This window comes from Nerophis lumbriciformis, linkage group LG03, assembly GCF_033978685.3.
Source record: "Nerophis lumbriciformis linkage group LG03, RoL_Nlum_v2.1, whole genome shotgun sequence".
Classification (NCBI taxonomy): domain Eukaryota; kingdom Metazoa; phylum Chordata; class Actinopteri; order Syngnathiformes; family Syngnathidae; genus Nerophis; species Nerophis lumbriciformis.
Window position 1 is genome coordinate 7,320,847 of NC_084550.2, and position 22,269 is coordinate 7,343,115.

The 22,269-nt window shown below is 40.9% G+C and overlaps 1 pseudogene; it reads left to right on the top strand.

Annotated features, from left to right (window-relative positions):
• LOC133575018 (uncharacterized) overlaps nt 1–22,269 on the top strand; it is a 49,823-nt pseudogene that overhangs the window by 18,747 nt on the left and 8,807 nt on the right.

Consider the following 22,269-nt stretch of genomic DNA (forward strand, 5'->3'; position numbering starts at 1 on the left):
TTTAGCAACTGGTGATTGGAATGAAATCACTTTGGAATGACAAGTGGTTATCCACTCACAGTTTCGTTAACATCAGGCTACCTACATAGGCTACTGTCAACAACCTGTGATCTGATTGGTGTAAGGAACAGTGTAATTTGGCCTGTCGCCACCATCCCGTCTCCATCTCATCGCTGCCTGGGGGGGGCAATAGACTACAGACTGTGGTGAAGTAGGCCGGCTTCGTCGCATGAAAAAACCTACAATTTTTGGTTGTGTTTGCTAAATAGCAATATACGATATATATCTCGATATTTTTTTCCGTAAAGTAAAAACAAAACACAAAACAGTCCTAGTTACCTGAGATACTAAGTATGTCATTATTTTGACTTAGTAAATATTAACTTACTGTGGTGAAGTAGGCCGACTTCGTCGCATGAAAAAGCCTACAATTTTTGGTTGTGTTTGCTAAATAGCAATATACGATATATATCTCGATATTTTTTTCCGTAAAGTAAAAACAAAACACAAAACAGTCCTAGTTACCTGAGATACTAAGTATGTCATTATTTTGACTTAGTAAATATTAACTTACTGTGGTGAAGTAGGCCGACTTCGTCGCATGAAAAAGCCTACAATTTTTGGTTGTGTTTTCTAAATAGCAATATACGATATATATCTCGATATTTTTTTCCGTAAAGTAAAAACAAAACACAAAACAGTCCTAGTTACCTGAGATACTAAGTATGTCATTATTTTGACTTAGTAAATATTAACTTACTGTGGTGAAGTAGGCCGACTTCGTCGCATGAAAAAGCCTACAATTTTTGGTTGTGTTTGCTAAATAGCAATATACGATATATATCTCGATATTGTTTCCGTAAAGTAAAAACAAAGCACAAAACAGTCTTGGTTACCAGAGATACAAAGTATGTCATTATTTTGACTTAGTAAATGTTAACTTACTAAGACAAAATAATGACATACTTAGTATCTCAGGTAAGTAGGACTGTTTTGTTTTGTTTTTACTTTACGGAAAAAATATCGAGATATATATCGTATATTGCTATTTAGCAAACACAACCAAAAATTGTAGGCTTTTTCATACAGTCCTAGTTACCTGAGATACTAAGTATGTCATTATTTTGACTTAGTAAATATTAACTTACTAAGACAAAATAATGACATACTTAGTATCTCAGGTAACTAGGACTGTTTTGTGTTTTGTTTTTACTTTACGGAAAAAATATCGAGATATATATCGTATATTGCTATTTAGCAAACACAACCAAAAATTGTAGGCTTTTTCATACAGTCCTAGTTACCTGAGATACTAAGTATGTCATTATTTTGACTTAGTAAATATTAACTTACTAAGACAAAATAATGACATACTTAGTACCTCAGGTAACTAGGACTGTTTTGTGTTTTGTTTTTACTTTACGGAAAAAATATTGAGATATATATCAGTAAGTACAACACAGTAAGTCATTAATTTGACTCCGTCATTATTTTGACTTAGTAAATATTAACTTACTAAGACAAAACAATGACGAAGTCAAATTAATGACTTACTGTAAATAATTGTTTGCAATAAGCGTTTGGAAAAAAAAGAGTTAAAAGTGGGCCCAGAGGCTGACATTTGCTCAACTCATCATGCTTAATTTATTACAGTATTTGGGAAGCCTGTAGTTGATTTTTATTATGTAAATGTTACTTTTTTTTTTATCAACATGTGATAGCAGGGACCCTGCCATTCAAAACTAGGCTGAAGTATCCTACACTTCTCTTTTGTAAAGTAAATCTGAACAGCCAATATGGGCATCTACATCAACTATATGATTTGCCTGAGAAGCTGGACAGGACAAAAAAAAAAAAAATATATATATATATATATATATATATATATTAGAGATGCGCGGTTTGCGGGCACAACCGCGGAGTCCGCGGATTATCCGCGGATCGGGCGGATGAAATTTTAAAAAATTAGATTTTATCCGCGGGTCGGGTCGGGTCGGGCGGTTGAAAAAAATTAGATTTTAAATAGATTCAGGCGGGTGGCAGTTAAACCAATTCGGAAATATATATACATAGTTAAATGTTGTTACCCACATACGAAAAACGAGCAGGCACCTGCTGCATATGCCACAACAGAAGAAAAAAAAAAAAAGAGATGGACACTTTTACGGAGCGGAGAAGGCCCCCGACGCCTCGCCGGGGTCCGGGACCGAGGCCCCTTCCCCCGAGAGGGCCCCACCGGGAGCCGTAGCTGAGGCGATCCGCGAGAAGGGCCCGACGCACGTCCAGGGTCACCACCGCGCCTACCGCACCGACACCCTGCCTCGTCCGCCTTCGCCGTGGCCGGCGTCACGCGCAGCAGGTAAGCAGCTTACCTGCCCGCCACCACCGTGGCCGGGGGCTCGTAACAGGGGTCACTCCGCGCGCTCCGCCCGCGCAGCTTACCTGCCCGCGCAGCTTACCTGCCCGCCACCCCTGTTGCCGGGGGCGCGTAACCGGGGTCACTCCGCGCGCAGTGCGCTCACGAAAGGGGTGGGGCTCACCCTGGTTGATATAGACAGCAGCTAGGACGGTGGCCATGGAAGTTGGAACCCGCTAAGGAGTGTGTAACAACCCACCTGCCGAATCAACTAGCCCTGAAAATGGATGGCGCTGGAGCGTCGGGCCCATATACCCGGCCGTCGCCGGCAGCGAGACGCGCTTGGAGGTGCGCTCAGCGCGGCTCCCATATGATTGCGCACTGGTGTGCGTCTGGGTCGTGACAGCGTGGCACGCGAATGTCTGTGCTGCATTGGATCAGTCTCCTTTCTTTAACAGGCAAAAGCTTTATAACCTCACTAATGCCTTGCATCGTCTATATTAGATATATAACAACGGGCGGGTGCGGGCGGGTGCGGTTCTGATCAAATGTTAGATCGGGTGGATTGCGGATGGTTGACGACTTTCTGATGCGGTTGCGGATGAAATAATTGCCTATCCGCGCATCTCTAATATATATATATATATATATATATATATTTCTTTTTTTCTTTTTTTTTTTTTTTTAAGACTTTAGTTTAGGCGGTGGCTCTTTGTTGTTAAGGCGGTCGCCTTAACAACAAAACGCTGCGGGAAACCCTGGCAACTGTCTATCAACTGTATGTGTTCTCAAATTCATCTGTTAACGGTCCCGGGTGTGACTCAGCTGATCTGCATTGCACCGCCGCGGCTCAAACCAGTGAGTATCCAATCACAGGACGGGTAAATGTCACCTTCAACGTGTGGCTAGCTAGAAGGCCTTACTGACAACAACTCGTGATCTGATTGGCTATCGCAATTATCTATCAACTCTATGTGCCCGTTCACTTACAGTGCACTGACACCCGCATTGTTGATTCTGAAGGCCCCGGGCAGATTTCATACAGCATGGCAACATAAGCTTGCTGAATTCTGATTGGATAAAAACTCGATCCTAAAAAGAACAGCACTGGAAGGAGCATAATATGACATGAAGAGAATATGAATACTTTGAGATATTTAGGGAAAGTAAATAAAAAGATTACTTTTATCTTTAATTATGATCATGATTTCTGGTTATGTTAGTCCAGCAGAGAAGGCCTTGCTGGCCCTGACGGCACACCCGTGGTATAGACTAACTGTAGTTTTACATGCATTAAACACTGAAGTACATATAAATAATGAATGACTTGACATTTACCTTTATTGAATCATCTTGTTGGCAAAGATGATAATAAGTGGAAAGTAGAGATGTCCGATAATGGCTTTTTTAACCGATATTCTGATATTGTCCAACTCTTAATTACCGATACCGATATCAACCGATATATACAGTCGTGGAATTAACGCATTATTATGCCTAATTTTGTTGTGATGCCCCGCTGGATGCATTAAACAATGTAACAAGGTTTTCCAAAATAAATCAACTCAAGTTATGGAAAAAAAAATGCCAACATGGCACTGCCATATTTATTATTGAAGTCACAAAGTGCATTATTTTTTTTAACATGCCTCAAAACAGCAGCTTAGAATTTGGGACATGCGCTCCCTGAGAGAGACTATGAGGGCGTTGAGGTGGGCGGATTTGAGGTGGGGAGGTAGCAGGGGGTGTATATTGTAGCGTCCCGGAAGAGTTAGTGCTGCAAGGGGTTCTGGGTATTTGTTCTGTTGTGTTTATGTTGTGTTACGGTGCGGGTGTTCTCCCGAAATGTGTTTGTCATTCTTGTTTGGTGTGGGTTCACATATTTGTAACAGTGTTAAAGTTGTTTATACGGCCACCCTCGGTGTGACCTGTATGGCTGCTGACCAAGTATGCTTGCATTCACTTATGTGTGTGAAAAGCCGTAGATATTATGTGACTGGGCCGGCACGCAAAGGCAGTGCCTTTAAGGTTTATTGGCGCTCTGTACTTCTCCCTACGTCCGTGTACACAGCGGCCTTTTAAAAAGTCATAAATTTTACTTTTTGAAACCGATACCGATAATTTCCGATATTACATTTTAAAGCATTTATCGGCCGATAATATCAGCAGTCCGATATTATCGGACATCCCTAGTGGAAAGGGAGGAGCCACCTTTTGTATCCAAGTGCTGGTAATTAAAAGTTAAAGTAGCAATGATTGTCACACACACACTAGGTTTAGCGAAATGATTCTCTGCATTTGACCCATCACAATACTTGCCAACCTTGAGACCTCCGATTTCGGGAGGTGGGGGGTGGGGGCGTGGTCGGGGGTGGGGCGGGGCGTGGTTGGGGGCGTGGTTAAGAGGGGAGGAGTATATTGACAGCTAGTCACCAAGTCAAGTATTTCATACATATATATATATATATATATATATATATATATATATATATATATATATATATATATATATATATATATATATATATATATATATATACAGGTAAAAGCCAGTAAATTAGAATATTTTGAAAAACTTGATTTATTTCAGTAATTGCATTCAAAAGGTGTAACTTGTACATTATATTTATTCATTGCACACAGACTGATGCATTCAAATGTTTATTTCATTTAATTTTGATGATTTGAAGTGGCAACAAATGAAAATCCAAAATTCCGTGTGTCACAAAATTAGAATATTACTTAAGGCTAATACAAAAAAGGGATTTTTAGAAATGTTGGCCAACTGAAAAGTATGAAAATGAAAAATATGAGCATGTACAATACTCAATACTTGGTTGGAGCTCCTTTTGCCTCAATTACTGCGTTAATGCGGCGTGGCATGGAGTCGATGAGTTTCTGGCACTGCTCAGGTGTTATGAGAGCCCAGGTTGCTCTGATAGTGGCCTTCAACTCTTCTGCGTTTTTGGGTCTGGCATTCTGCATCTTCCTTTTCACAATACCCCACAGATTTTCTATGGGGCTAAGGTCAGGGGAGTTGGCGGGCCAATTTAGAACAGAAATACCATGGTCCGTAAACCAGGCACGGGTAGATTTTGCGCTGTGTGCAGGCGCCAAGTCCTGTTGGAACTTGAAATCTCCATCTCCATAGAGCAGGTCAGCAGCAGGAAGCATGAAGTGCTCTAAAACTTGCTGGTAGACGGCTGCGTTGACCCTGGATCTCAGGAAACAGAGTGGACCGACACCAGCAGATGACATGGCACCCCAAACCATCACTGATGGTGGAAACTTTACACTAGACTTCAGGCAACGTGGATCCTGTTCCTCTCCTGTCTTCCTCCAGACTCTGGGACCTCGATTTCCAAAGGAAATGCAAAATTTGCATGGTTGGGTGATGGTTTGGGGTGCCATGTCATCTGCTGGTGTCGGTCCACTCTGTTTCCTGAGATCCAGGGTCAACGCAGCCGTCTACCAGCAAGTTTTAGAGCACTTCATGCTTCCTGCTGCTGACCTGCTCTATGGAGATGGAGATTTCAAGTTCCAACAGGACTTGGCGCCTGCACACAGCGCAAAATCTACCCGTGCCTGGTTTACGGACCATGGTATTTCTGTTCTAAATTGGCCCGCCAACTCCCCTGACCTTAGCCCCATAGAAAATCTGTGGGGTATTGTGAAAAGGAAGATGCAGAATGCCAGACCCAAAAATGCAGAAGAGTTGAAGGCCACTATCAGAGCAACCTGGGCTCTCATAACACCTGAGCAGTGCCAGAAACTCATCGACTCCATGCCACGCCGCATTAACGCAGTAATTGAGGCAAAAGGAGCTCCAACCAAGTATTGAGTATTGTACATGCTCATATTTTTCATTTTCATACTTTTCAGTTGGCCAACATTTCTAAAAATCCCTTTTTTGTATTAGCCTTAAGTAATATTCTAATTTTGTGCCACAGTGCATCAGTCTGTGTGCAATGAATAAATATAATGTACAAGTTACACCTTTTGAATGCAATTACTGAAATAAATCAAGCTTTTCAAAATATTCTAATTTACTGGCTTTTACCTGTATATATATATATATATATATCTACATCCTGAAAATATGCAAACAAAACTGTGTTTAGATAATTGATACTTCAAACTTGCATAAATAAATATTAAGGAATATAACATAACTTGGCTTCTGAGAGTTTCAAAATGTAATGAATAAAATGCGAAAGTTGTTGATAAACAAGCAATTATTTTAATAATTAAATATGGTCATTTTAAATGAATTATTATGATAATTTAAAATCAATTATTTGAAATATGTTTATTTTATTGTATAATTCTATGGCTGGGTGTAATAAGGAGTCACGAAAAAAATACAAATAAAAATACAATTAATTTTGATGTTTTTAGCAAAATATAGTAAAAATTTTTTTTTATTTTTTTTTTTTTTTATTAATAAATATATTTATTTTTAGGTAAAATAAACATAATAATACAATTGATCTCTAGTCTGGATGATTTAGTTCTTGTCACCCTGTTGTCCTCCCGTCATGAAAAAAGGCTGTCCGCATGGAGCTGGAGGGGGCGTGGCTTCCGGCTCCGGCTGAAAATCGGGAGATTTTCGGGAGAATATTTGTCCCGGGAGTTTTTTGGGAGAGGCGCTGAATTTCGGGAGTCTCCCGGAAAATTCGGGAGGGTTGGCAAGTATGCCCATCACCCTTGATCACCCCCCTGGGAGGTGAGGGGAGCAGTGAGCAGCAGCGGTGGCCACGCCCGGGAATCATTTTTGGTGATTCAACCCCCAATTCCAACCCTTGATGCTGAGTGCCAAGCAGGGAGGTAATGGGCCCCATTTTTATAGTCTTTGGTATGAACTCACAACCTACCGATCTCAGGGCGGACACTCCATACCTGCCAACTACTCCGGTTTTCCCGTAATTCGTACGGTTTTCATCAACCTATTCCGGGTTACGGTTGCAGTGAAAAAAAATACGGTTTTTCATTAATTAAAAAAAAAAAAGGGTGAAAACTACGCGAATTGCACCCTGTGCAGACAAGATTTTTCGATCGGACACGGAGGAATTAGCGATGTAAAAGACCACTTTGGGACAAAAAAACACAAGTCTAATGCCGTTGCTAGCGATACAAGTGGAAAACTTTCAACGTTTTTCGTCGCCCAAACAGATTCTTTGGATGTGATAAATGCCGAAGTTTTATTTACGGAGGCAATAATTGAGCATGGATTTCCAATCGCACTGGCTGATCACATGGGACAGTTAAATGTTTGTAATACAACCTTTAAAAATCATTACGCGGTGATCGCGGTCCCAAAAATAAACTTTTCTTGCATGATAATGTCCAGAAAAATGTGCTTTATATTACTATAGAGTCCTTTTAACGAATGAGTTTGATGGTTTATCACAAACCTTAAATGAAAGAAGTCCTTTGTTCTCCTGCACGTGCATGCGCTTTGGCCTTGCTTCGTGTTTGGTGCGCAATCCTGTCGGCTGTATTTCACAGCACGACATACTGTTAAAAGTGTTTATACTATTTATGCTTTCAAGTCCAAGTTGAAGAAATCTTGTTAAATGTTGACAGCATAACTACCAAAATACAGAAGTATGTCCTTAATATTTTTGCAGTGCTATTTCTGTTGAAAAGTTAAAATGATTACATTAGAGATGTGATGTGCCACTTTTCAAGTGTCTGATGGCTTAAATTAATTTTCATTAATTTTTCATATTTTGAATTCTTTTGAAAGGCTTACAAAAAAACTACATTTGAATTGTAATTCCATGCTATTGACAGGACTATTAATTTTAATGAAGTTAGCTTACCATGTTTACAGTATGATAATTGTGATAGAAATGTGAATTTTAGGCACAGAATATTTTTTACAATTGAACAAGGCAGTAGATTATACAAGCTTGGACAGAAAGTTAATAATGACACCAATTTTTTTTTTAATGGAATTGTTTAGTACTGTTTTACCATTTGTTTACTGTAAAAAGTGTTTATACTGTTTATACTTTCAATTAACAAATTGAAGTCTTGTGAAAGGTTGACAGGATAACTGGCATTAACTGTCAAAATAATTTCAAACTATTGAAGTTAGCTTACAGAATAAACATGTCAATCAACCCATATGATTTTTGCTGTAATATTTTTGTTTTGAAAAGTCACTGTGACTGATAGAAAAGTGATGGTTTTAGCAACATTTTAACCTGTCTGAATGCTAATAATCATTTTGCGTCGGGGGGCGAAGCCCTGAACCCTCCACCAGGACTTTGTCCTGGACCTACCGGGGCCTGCGGCCCTTAAACCCTGGCTACTAGGTTTTTCTGATTTCAAAAGTTGGCAGGTATGACACTCTATTGCAACTTTCTATGGCCCCATAGTTATTTTGCATTATCATCTAACTTTTTTTTTAAACAGAGACTAAGTACCCGATGCATGCGATTCTTTGTGAGGGACTTCTGAATTTAAGTGTGTTTGTGTTGCTTGTGTCCCGCAGACGTCCAGCAGCTGATTGGTGGTCAAGAAGAGCGTCCCCCTCAGTCGCAGGGAAAGGGCTCCACTTTGAAACGGGTGGATCCACAACCCCCCCACCTCAAAGAAGAAGAGGAGGAACGCTGGATCACTCGGGATGAAGAGTGTCTGCGAGGGCCGGAGGACGCTGACTTGACAGTTGTCTCTGTGAAGACGGAAGATGATGAAGACAAACTCCAAGCACACAACTTCTTAGCTCCACTATCAGATAGTGAGGCTGAAGATGGGGTTGAAGACGCTTTAAGCAGCGATACAGACTGTGAAGGCGATGTGAGGACTCACACTGATAACAAACACCCTGAATGCTCTAATAAGGACACAGGTAGAAAACGTTTCGCCTGCTCAGTTTGCGGTGAAAGTTATTCTTACAAGTGCAATTTGACTCTGCACATGCGAACGCACACAGGAGAGAAACCTTTTCGCTGCTCGATTTGCGGTGAAGGGTTCATCCAGAAGGTGGCTTTGATTGCGCACACGACGACGCACACGGGAGAAAAACCTTTCACTTGCTCAATTTGCGGTAAAAGCTTTTCCTATAAGAGCAACTTGAACGCGCACGCGCGGACGCACAGTGAAAAACCATTCGGCTGTTCAGTTTGTGACAAAAGATTCGCTCAAAAAGTGAACATGGAATCGCACATGAGAACGCACACAGGAGAAAAACCTTTTAGCTGCTCCATTTGCGGTAAAAAATTCTCTCACAAGGCAAATATGGTAACACACGTGCGGATACACACGGGCGAAAAACCTTTCGCTTGTTCAGTGTGTGGGGAAGGTTTTGCTCAAAAGGTGGCTTTAGTCGCACACACAAACACACACACGGGAGAAACACCCTTTGCTTGCTCCGTTTGCGGTAAAACGTTCTTCCAAAAGGCGAACATGGTATCCCACATGAAAACGCACACAGGCGAAAAACCTTTCACGTGCTCGGTGTGCGGCGACAGTTTTGCGCAGAAGATCACTCTGATTGCGCACACCAGGACGCACACGGGAGAAAAACCTTTCAGTTGTTCCTTTTGCGCCAAGGAATTCTCCCAAAAGTCAAACATGGTGTCGCACATTAGAATACACACGGGGGAGAAACCTTTCACTTGCTCGGTCTGTGGCGACAGCTTCGCTCAGAAGGTGTCTTTGGTCGTGCACGGGCGAACCCACACGGGGGAAAAACCCTTCAGTTGTTCGGTTTGCGGTAAAAGGTTTTTCCAGAAGGCAAACATGGCGACACACATGAGAACACACACAGGGGAAACCACTTTCAGTTGCTCGGTGTGTGGGAAAAGCTACTCTCATAAGTCCACGTTGATGGCGCATATGCAGACACACAGCGGGGAATAAAAACCTATTCCCAGCGTTTATTACTAACAGTATGCTCTCCAGTGTAATGATGAACGCACTGATTCATATACTGGGGAAACAAAACAACCACTAAGCCGACGTATGGCACAGCATAGACGGGCAAACTCTTCCGGCCAGGGAGAAACAGCACTCCTTTGACAACAAAAATGTACAGATTCTGAACAGGGAGGACGGGTGGTACAAAAGAGGAGTGAGGGAAGGTTGAAAAAACATCCCTGAACAAAAGAGGAGGTCTGCGACACCACCAGTCTCCCACATACAACACTGTCCTTTCAACCATTCCTAAAAGACTCCTAATTTAGCCTCTAACAAATAACAGGAGTTAGAAACGTTGATTGACAGTGAGATTGCTTGCTTGCATCAAAACAGTTGTTTTTTTTTAACTACCAGGGGGAAAAACCATCCTTGCCCATGCAGGCACACCCTCCTGGTTTTTGGAGCACCAGCCGCAAGACCAAATCTGACCAATCTTAGTCTATGAGCATGAGCTGTTGAAATCTACTTGGATAAGAGGTCACGGTTCGGTTCATTTTCAGTACAGTAAGAAAACAACAAAATATACATTTTTGGGTTATTTATTTACCTAATTTGCAAAATCTTCCACCAAAAATATTTTTCTTAGTGTAATATTTGATGTGAAGTAATGGGAACCTTGGATAGGTCCATAATTCATAATAACATTGATTTTGATTCAATATTATGTTTTGAGCAATGACAGTTTGAAAGAAAAAAAACAGCTTTGTTTTATTAGTCAACATTGCAACTTTTTCTAAATTACATTTCACCTTTAAGCTTTTTTATTTTTATTTTTTTATTTTTTTAAAGTACCAATGATTGTCACACACACACTAGGTGTGGTGAAATTTGTCCTCTGCATTTGACCCATCCCCTTTGATCACCCCCTGGGAGGTGAGGGGAGCAGTGGGCAGCAGCAGTGCCGCGCCCGGGAATCATTTTTGGTGATTTAACCCCCAATTCCAACCCTTGATGCTGAGTGCCAAGCAGGGAGGTAATGGGTCCCATTTTTATAGTCTTTGGTATGACTCGGCCGGGGTTTGAACTCACAACCTACCGATCTCAGGGCGGACACTCTAACCACTAGGCCACTAACTTTTGTTATCCATCCATCCATCCATCTTCTTCCGCTTATCCGAGGTCGGGTCGCGGGGGCAGCAGCCTAAGCAGGGAAGCCCAGACTTCCCTCTCCCCAGCCACTTCGTCCAGCTCTTCCTGTGGGACCCCGAGGCGTTCCCAGGCCAGCCGGGAGACATAGTCTTCCCAACGTGTCCTGGGTCTTCCCCGTGGCCTCCTACCGGTCGGACGTGCCCTAAACACCTCCCTAGGGAGGCGTTCGGGTGGCATCCTGACCAGATGCCCGAACCACCTCATCTGGCTCCTCTCGATGTGGAGGAGTAGCGGCTTTACTTTGAGCTCCCCCCGGATGGCAGAGCTTCTCACCCTATCTCTAAGGGAGAGCCCCGCCACCCGGCGGAGGAAACTCATTTGGGCCGCTTGTACCCGTGATCTTGTCCTTTCGGTCATAACCCAAAGCTCATGACCATAGGTGAGGATGGGAACGTAGATCGACCGGTAAATTGAGAGCTTTGCCTTCCGGCTCAGCTCCTTCTTCACCACAACGGATCGATACAGCGTCCGCATTACTGAAGACGCCGCACCGATCCGCCTGTCGATCTCACCATCCACTCTTCCCTCACTCGTGAACAAGACTCCGAGGTACTTGAACTCCACCCTTTTCCGGGCGAAAACCATGTTTTTGTTTATTTTAATAGTATTTTTAGAATGTGCCGTGGGCCGGCCGCAAATGGCCTCCGGGTCACACTTTTGACACCCCTGCTATAGATAATAAAAAATTAAATGTGATAAATCTATGGATAAAAAGCAGAGCCTGGCGACGCATGCGCGTTTATCATAACTCTCTCTCTCTCTCTGTCTCTGCCCCTCCCTCACCAATGCTGCTGAGCGCACAATTTGTTTTGTTTTTAACCCCTTCTTAACCTTGAACGTACATTGAAAATACCACGCAACCCTAACTCAAAATGCCGGACGCCAAGTGCGTGCTCTTTCAGTCAATTAGTGCGCATATATACAGCCCGGTCCCCGGACAAAAATGTTTTAATTGTAATTTTGAAGAATTTATCTGAATGTGCATGAACTATTTCTGTTCAAAATTGTTAGAAATGTCATGTTAAATGTTTAAATATTAACTGTCAGTTTACTGTACTGTGCCAACTGTACTACTATATGAGTACGTATGTTCTCTTGTTTCATTGAAAATAAAACAGCATTTGGCTGTCATCTGTTTTAATTATGAGACACAATTGTGTCAAAGTCATGATTTTTTTTTTCATGCTTGAAATAAGAAATTATTACTTTAACAAATTAGTTTTATACTTGTGAGTGTTGATGACACAGCTTTGCAACAGTTGATATTCTAGTTTCAAGCATGTTTTACTCAATATAGGTCATCAAATCTCAGCAACAAGCTGTAATATCTTACTGAGATCATTTAGGACCAAAACCCTTAAAACAAGTAAAACACTCTAACATAAAATCTGCTTAGTGAGAAGAATTATCTTATCAGACAGAAAATAAGCAAATATCACCCTTATTTGAGATATTTAATCTTACTTAGATTTCAGTTTTTATCAACTGATTGCAATAATGTAAATTTGTTTTAACTATTAAATGAACCAAAAATATGACTTATTTTATCTTTGTGGAAAATATTGGACACAGTGTGTTGTCGAGCTTATGAGATCAATCAATCAATCAATCTTTATTTATATAGCCCTAAATCACAAGTGTCTCAAAGGGCTGCACAAGCCACGACATCCTCGGTACAAAGCCCACATAAGGGCAAGGAAAAACTCACCCCAGTGGGACGTCGATGTGAATGACTATGAGAAACCTTGGAGAGGACCGCATATGTGGGTAACCCCCCCCCCCCCCCCTCTAGGGGAGACCGAAAGCAATGGATGTCGAGTGGGTCTGACATAATATTGTGAGAGTCCAGTCCATAGTGGATCCAACATAATAGTAAGAGTCCAGTCCATAGTGGGGCCAGCAGGACACCATCCCGAGCGGAGACGGGTCAGCAGCGCAGAGATGTTCCCAGCCGATGCACCGGCGAGCGGTCCACCCCGGGTCCCGACTCTGGACAGCCAGCACTTCATCCATGGCCACCGGACCTGTGCCCCCCCCCCCCCTCAAGGAAAAGGGGAGCAGAGGAGAAAAGAAAAGAAACGGCAGATCAACTGGTCCAACAGGGGGGCTATTTAAAGGCTAGAGTATACAAATGAGTTTTAAGATGGGACTTAAATGCTTCTACTGAGGTAGCATCTCTAGATGCGATGCAAGTGTAAGCCACTATGACACTATTGTTCTTTTTTTTTTTTTTTTTATAAATGTCTAATGATAATGTCAATGAGGGATTTTTAATCACTGCTTTGTTGAAATTGTAACTAATATTGATACTGTTGTTGATAATATTCATTTTTGTTTGCCTACTTTTGGTTTGTTCTGTGTCGTGTTTGTGTCTCCTCTCAATTGCTCTGTTTATTGCAGTTCTGAGCGTTGCTGGGTCGGGTTTGGTTTTGGAATTGGATTGCATTGTTATGGTATTGCTGTGTATTGTTTTGTTGGATTGATTAATTAAAAACACTTTTTTTTTAAATAAAAATAAATACATTTAAAAAAAAAAGTCGATTTTTAAAAAATGAGAATCGATTCTGAATCGCACAACGCGAGAATCACAATTCAAATTCGAATCTATTTTTTCCCACACCCCTAGTAACTAGTATATCATGCAAAAGCGCAGATTCCAACCATTGAAATACTTTGTATAGTTCAGGGGTCGGCAGCCTTTACCAGTCAAAGAGCCATTTTGACCAGTTTCACTAATTATAGAAAACAAAACAAAAAATTTGAAATTCACTGCATACAATTTTTTTTTTGTTGCTTTGTGCTATTTATAAACCAGGGGTCTCAGACACGCTGCCCACACCTTTACGTGGAATTTGAAAGCTGGTGCGGCACGCGGGTTCTAAATGAATGGCGCTTGTCTGCGTCATGCGTGCCGTGATGGTACAGCATATAGCACCCACTACAACCAGCGTGCCTGATCAGCCACACGTTGTATGGGGCTTCCGCTTGCTCACGTAGGTGACAGCAAGGCATACTTGGTCAACAACCACACAGGTCACACTGACGGTGGCGGTATAAAAAAAAAAACTTTAACACTCTTACTAATAATGCGCCACACTGTGAACCCACACCAAACAAGAATGACAAACAAATTTCGGGAGAACATCTGCACCGTAACACAACATAAACACAACAGGACAAATACCCAGAATCCCATGCAGCCCTAACTCTTCCGGGATACATTATACACCCCACCAAACCCCGCCCACCTTAACCGACGCACAGAGAGGGGGGGAGGAGGTTGATGTGTGAGGGAGCAGGGTTGGGGTGGAGGTGGGGTTTGGTGGTAGCAGGGGTGTATAATGTAGCCCGGAAGAGTCAGGGCTGCATGGGATTCTGGGTGTTTGTTCTGTTGTGTTTATGTTGTGTTAAGGTGCAGATGTTCTCCCGAAATGTGTTTGTCATTCTTGTTTGGTTTTGGTTCAAAGTGTGGCGCATTATTAGTAAGAGTGTTAAAGTTGTTTTATATGACCACCGTCAGTGTAACCTGTGTGGCTGTTGACCAAGTATGCATTGCTGTCACGTGCGTGCGCAAGCAGAAGATGTATAATGTGTAACAAGTTTTGGGCTGGCACGCTGTTAATACAGATTGTAGAGGGCGCCAAATGTTGTACCATCATGGCACGCCCTTATTATAAATGTAAGGGTGAAAATCGGTGAATATTAATCCCGGGAGTTTTCTGCGAGGGGCACTGAAATCCGGAAGTCTCACGGGAAAATTGGGGGGTTCAGCAAGTAAGCTGCTGAGCCGCATCAGAGTGATCAAAGAGCCGCATGCGGCTCCGGAGCCGCGGGTTGCCGACCCCCGGTATAGTTCAAGATTTATAGTAATTTTCCCAGGTCTGATCTATGTCATTACCCCTCATATTGCCCACCTCCTCCTGACTTTTTATTCGAAATTCCTCCCACCTAGCTCTTAAAAACGATACCTCTCTGGCCTATTTTTAATCAACTCCTTCCCAGACCTGCTTAGAATAGGAGCGGGATCATTGTTCATCTGTCCATTAGTTCCCATTCTCCCACTCGGGCAAGTTCCGCAGACGCAATAGTTCCGTCTATACATGGTTTCTCTCCCCAACTTATTCCAAACCATGTCGGCCTCCCATCATTTAGGACCACTAATCCCTGTTTATCAATCAAATCTTCCAAAACAGCTCCATTTTTGTTTAGTGCATTACTTCCCCAAACAATAAAATCTCCAAACCAAATGACAGGTTTCTCTCCTGCGCCGACTAAACCTTCAAGCTGACTGCTCTCCAGCTGACCTCCAGGATTGTAGACATTAATAATACTGACTCTCCTTTGTGTGCTCCATATTTTTAAAACCACACACTCAATATCTGCGTTTATCTGAATTTCACTAAATTGTATGGCCGGTCTGTTCTTGGGAATGCTTTTTGGCTGAGAGAGCCATGAAAGCCAAATATTGTAAAATGTATTTCCATGAGACCATATAATATATTTTTTTAACACCGAATACAACTAAATGCATGCATTTTTAAGTAAGACCAACATAAAAATAAAAATAATAATAATAAAAAATAAAATAAAATAAAATAAATAAATAAAAAGTTAAATGTGATGAAAATTAGCCAAATGTGAGGAAAAGTGAGTTAAATGTACAAAAAGCGAGTTAAATCTAAAAAGTATGTCTGCTAGAAAAGTGTGACTGAACCTTTACAGTGGGCACCCCATAATAAATCAATATATTTGTTATTTGTACATAGTTTTGTGTTTTTAAACTGCAAGTACATTCACTATATGTATTAATCAAAAGTAAAATCATGAATTAATTAATAATATTTGAATAAGCACCTCTCTTCTGGAAAAGGTGTGATCCTGAGTTTAAAAACGTTAAGAACTCCTGATCCGTGTCTCCAACATGACATCATTGTCTAATTTGCATAATTGGAAAAAAAAAGTAAGACCAACATTTTTAGAGTATACTAAGTCTCTTATTCTTTTTAATTACCTTGTTATTCTGACGCTAACCAATAATAAATGAAATACTTATTACCATTAATGCGACTTCTTGGAACAGGTGCGGTAGAAAACGGATGGATGCATGAGATTGTTTTATATTTTGAACGTTATTTTTAGGAGGGGGGCGTGGTCTGCAGGTCTGCCGCAGAGCGGGGTGTGTAAGGACCGGCCTCGAAGCACAGCTGGCAGGTGATTGGATTACCCAGCTGGGGCCGATCATCCAATCACCTGCCATGCTTATTAGCAGCAGCCGGACCGAGACACAGGAGTTGGTGTTGGAGTTTGAGCCAGACAACCGACACATGCGCCCGAGACCACGCCGCAAGAGGGAGAGCAGCCGAAAGACTGAAAAGTTGCTGAAAAGATTGAGCAAGGAAACCTGCGAAACAGGCTTGTAGGGATGAAATAGCCTCCGTGTTTTTTCTTGTCCTAACATATAAGCCGCTCTACCTCGGTATTGAGCACTGTATAGTATAGAATAACTTTGCCCTAATATAGGACTTGTAGTAGAAAGAACTAGGCACTACCTATAAGTCTTGTGATGTTTGAGAAGATATATTGTACAGTCTTTAAGATTTTCAAAATAAAAATGTTTTATACTATTTCTCATAAATCAGTAACATATTTTTCACCCCAAATAAAACTTGAAGTATATTTCACTAGACACCATTTATATCGTTTTGACCCAATCTACATTCATAAAGCTTTTGAAAATTTTAAAAACGAACTTTTTTTTTTTAAATCAGTAAAATAAGTTTTCCCTAAAATAACACATAGTACGTTCAACAAGACGCCATATATAAGTCATGGAATTTTTGAGAAGATATAGTGTATGATTTTGTTTGTTCAAGCTGCTCCCACAGTGGAGTGTTTTAAGTCTCGTCTTAAGACCCACTTTTATTCTTTGGCTTTTAACACTACGTGAGTTGTGTGGTCCTCTGTCCTCTGTTGTCCTCTGTGTTTTGTTTTTTTTTATAAATTTTGATTTCTATTTACTGTTTTGTTTTTGTTTTTTCATTTTATTTTTATTGACATCCAGCATCAGACATTCCTATCCATTACATCATATTCACATCAAACCCCCCCCCCCCCAAAAAAGAAAGAAACAACAACAAAACGAAGTAATATCTACAAATACATCAATTAAATAAACAAAGAGAGAGGGGGGAAAAAAGAAGAAATAAAAAAATAAAAAATAAAAAATAAAAATAAGAGAAATAAATAATAATACATAAAATATAAACAGATACCCATATATATATATACATACATATATACCCACACATACATACATATATATATATAAATACATACATATACATACCTACATATACACTTGTAGGGAGTAATCCCCTTTTTTTTCCTTTTTTTTTTCTTTTTTCTTTCCCTTTCTTTTTGGTAATACAATACCTAATTCGAAAAATTAAAGTCAGGTTTATGGAGCGTGACATAGTTGACCCAATTTTCCCAGTATGAAGTAAATTTCTCCAATTTATAATTAATAAAGGCAGTTATCTTCTCCATTTTATATATGTCCATTGTTGTTTCCATCCATTGCTTCAAAAAAATCTATTTACTGTTTTAATTGTTTCTTTGTTTTCTTTACCTTCAAAATCGTTTTTAATCATATTTATTTTTATATTGGTTTTATATCTATTTATTTATTTGTTTTTATTCAGTCATTGGCTAAGGATAATATTTGAACATTGTTTTTAATATTGTTGTGCAGCACTTTGGAAACATTTTTGTTGTTTAAATGTGCTATATAAATCAAGTGGATTGGATTGGATTGGATTTTAAAGCTAATGAAAATGTTATATTTTAAATATTTCCCAAAAAATCAGTAGAATAAGTGTCCCCCAAAATAAGACTTGTAGTATGTTCAACTAGACAACATGTATAAATCATGGGATTTTTGAGAATATATATTGTTTATTCACAAATCCTTTAAAAATTGAGTTTTTAAAATATATGTCTAAAATCCACAAAATATTATTAATTTTAAATTGGACTTGTAGTACAAACAACTGGTGACCGTCTATGTGTGGTGTAGTTTGCAAGACACTGATGTACAATTATGAAGTTATTGAATTGAATCGCCATACAAATGTATTAATACAAATTTAAATACTATTATCTCGACCTAACACGGCCATGTACTGTTAACCAATACGTCTGAAACGATTACAGAGACTCGACAATACATAATCATTTAGATTTTTGTTTTTAGGGCCCGCATGGCCCATTGTATAAGGACTCCCAAAGGGAGTCCTTATGCAATGGGACATATAGGACCTATTGAATTTGTAAGGTTTTATTATTATTATACCGGCCGCCTCTTTGAGCACTAATTTGACCCACTTAACATGTTTCAAAACTCACCATATTTGACCCACACATCAGGACCTGCGAAAATTGTCTTTTAATGAAAAAACCGAACCCCAAAACTCAAAATTGCGCTCTAGCGCCCCCTAGGAAGAAAAAAAACTAGACTGCCTGTAACTCCCACTAGGAAGGTCGGAAAGACATGAAACAAAATTCTCTATGTAGGTCTGACTTAGACCTAGATTTCATAACTGTACATCCTTGGGCAGAAATCAACAGGAAGTTGGCAATTCCCCCTTCAAGACAAAAAAGTACTAAAAACCGTCACTTTCGCCTCTTTGAGCTGTAATTTGACCCCCTTCACATGCTTCAAAACTCACCGAACTAAACACACACATCAGGACTGGCAAAAATTGCGATCTAATAAAAAAACCTAACCCCAAATCTCAAAATTGTGCTCTAGCGCAATTTTTGAATAAAACGCTGGAAAAAAATGACAAAACTGCCTGTAACTCCCACTGGGAAGGTCGGAGAGACATGAAACAAAAACCTCTATGTAGGTCTCACTTAGACCTACATTTCATAGATTGACAACCCCCCGCAAAAATCAACAGGAAGTTTGCTATTCCCCCTTCAAAACAAATTTTTTGTAAAAACCGGTCACCTTCCTTCAAAAACGAACTCCTCTGAGCGCGTTTGTCGTTTCGGCTTCAAACTAACACAGGAGAGAGATTGAACCCTTGTGTATAAAAGTACAGAACAGCGTTTTTCTAACTGCTCCGGTTTTGATTTTATGACCCTTCAAAGAACCGCTGCGCTGCTGTTTTTTTAAGATGGCTGCTTAAAAGCAGGAAGCACCAGCGTGCCCACACAATGCAGACAAGGTAGGTACACTAGACAAAAGTATTGGGACACTTATGACTACCACCGGACAAAAGTATTGGGACACCTACACTGGACAAATGTATTGGGACACTTAGGACTACAACTTGACAAAAGTATTGGGACACGTACTACTAAAACTGGACAAAAGTATTGGGACACTTAGGACTAGCACCTGCCAAATACGCGGGCCCGACCAACGCTGCTTGCAGCTTTAAATTTTATTATGGATTTTGTTGTCTTTGTAGACGGTCCCTAAGTAGTAGTCTGAGCCTCAGCTGTTGAAAAAGCACTTCGTCAGTCGTCACTCCTGCCGCGCGGTGGCAGCATTGTGACGTCATGGACGCTGCAGCCGCCGCCAAACTTCCACCGAAGAAGAAAAGGCGGAAGTTAGCAAGAAGACCCGAGAGGACAAAGCGCCCGGTTGACGGAATTGAGTTTCACCGCGAAAAGACAGGCTTAAAATGTCGTTTTACAAAGAGTTTGTCAGGGACAGGTTGATGCTGGCAGCGGATGAAATATTCCAAATGTTTGAAAGAACGATAGCGTCCTTCGAGGAGGAACTTTCTCTCACAAAAGGGGAGAACGAGCGACAACGACAACAACTGGAAGGCTTTTGCAAGACGGAAATGACATCACATGTCGAGGGTATGTATTCGTCTTTGCTGTCATTTTAATAGAATTGATGTCGTGTTTGAAATATATGTTTAACTGTCAAAATGAATATCACGGTGTCGATTGCATGGATTCTACTGACGTCACGTCCGGCTCAGGCCCCGCCCATTAAATATGCGTGGTGGTCAAGCCAGCACTGTTTTCAATGGGTACTTGGCGCCATTTAGCCTTTCTCATTACAGTAACAGGTTGTTTGAGTAGAGGTACAGCTTGTGGGTGTCGAGGGTGGTGCCCTCGACTCCCCCCTCATAAGTACTGGTGTTAAAGGCCTACTGAAATGCGATTTTCTTATTTAAACGGGGATAGCAGGTCCATTCTATGTGTCATACTTGATAAATGATAAATGGGTTGTACTTGTATAGCGCTTTTCTACCTTTTTTTAAGGAACTCAAAGCGCTTTGATACCATTTCCACATTCACCCATTCACACACACATTCACACACTGATGGAGGGAGCTGCCATGCAAGGCGCTAACCAGCACCCATCAGGAGCAAGGGTGAAGTGTCTTGCTCAGGACACAACGGACATGACGAGGTTGGTACTAGGTGGGGATTGAACCAGGGACCCTCGGGTCGCGCACGGCCATTCTTCCACTGCGCCACGCCGTCCCTATGATCATATGATCACCTATGATCATCCCGTGATCATTTCGCGATATTGCCATATTTTTGCTGAAAGGATTTAGTAGAGAACATCGACGATAAACATACTTGCCAACCTTGAGACCTCCGATTTCGGGAGGTGGGGGGTGGGGGCGTGGTCGGGGGTGGGGCGGGGTGCGTGGTTGGGGGCGTGGTTAAGATATATGTATATATATATATATATAAAGAATACTTGACTTTCAGTGAATTCTAGCTATATATATATACATATATATATATATATATATATATATATATATATATATATATATATATATATATATATATATATATATATATATATGTATGTGTGGTAAAAAAAATCACAAGACTATTTCATCTCTACAGGCCTGTTTCATGAGGGGGGGTTCCCTCAATCATCAGGAGATTTTAACGGGAGCATTCACATACCATGGTTTATATAGGGCACAGAGTGGGTGGGTACAGGCTGGCGTAGGGGCGTGGTGATTGGCTCATGTGTTACCTAGGAGGTGTTTCCGTCTGTGGCGTCATGCTGTTACAATTTCGCTGCGCTTGTTGAGGGATGACAGGTCTGGACGGTAAATAATAAACAGTTTCTCTTTCAAGCATAGGTTGCATCTTTTATTACCACTATTGTAAGGTGTGCTGGATGCAAGAATTTGCCATGTTATTGAATATTCAACATTATTGTCTTTGAGGTCCCAAATGTGTTTGCTGAGTTCTGTGGTATTCCGCAGGTTTTGGTTCCTGAAAGAAGCCTTGTGATTGTTCCATCTGGTTTTGAACTCTCCCTCGGTTAATTCTACATATGTGTCGGATGTGTTAATGTCCTTGCGTGTTACCTTAGATTGGTAGACAACTGATGTTTGTAAGCACCCCCCGTTGAGAGGGCAATCAGGTTTCTTTCGACAGTTGCAGCCTTTGTTGGTTTTGGAGTCGCTCTGTCCGGGGGCCGACGGCTCATTTGCAATTGTTTTGTTGTGGTTTGAGATAATTTGTCGTATATTGTTCATACAGCTCAATTTAATGTTGTTCTTGTTGAATACTTTTCTTAGGGTGTTGTCTTTGGGAAAGTGTTTGTCAATCAGATTGAGGAATTTGTGTCCAATGTTAGTTGAGACGTTTTTGCTGTATGGGGGGTTGTACCAGATGATGTCGTTTCGTTTTCTGTTCTTTTTTGGCTGGTTTCCTGGCGTGGGTTCATAGGTGAGGGTGAAATTGTATCCGCTTTCATCAAGGGCTTTTTGGTACGGGGGGGGTTGCTTGGTCAAATTCAGCTTTTATATATATATATATATATATATATA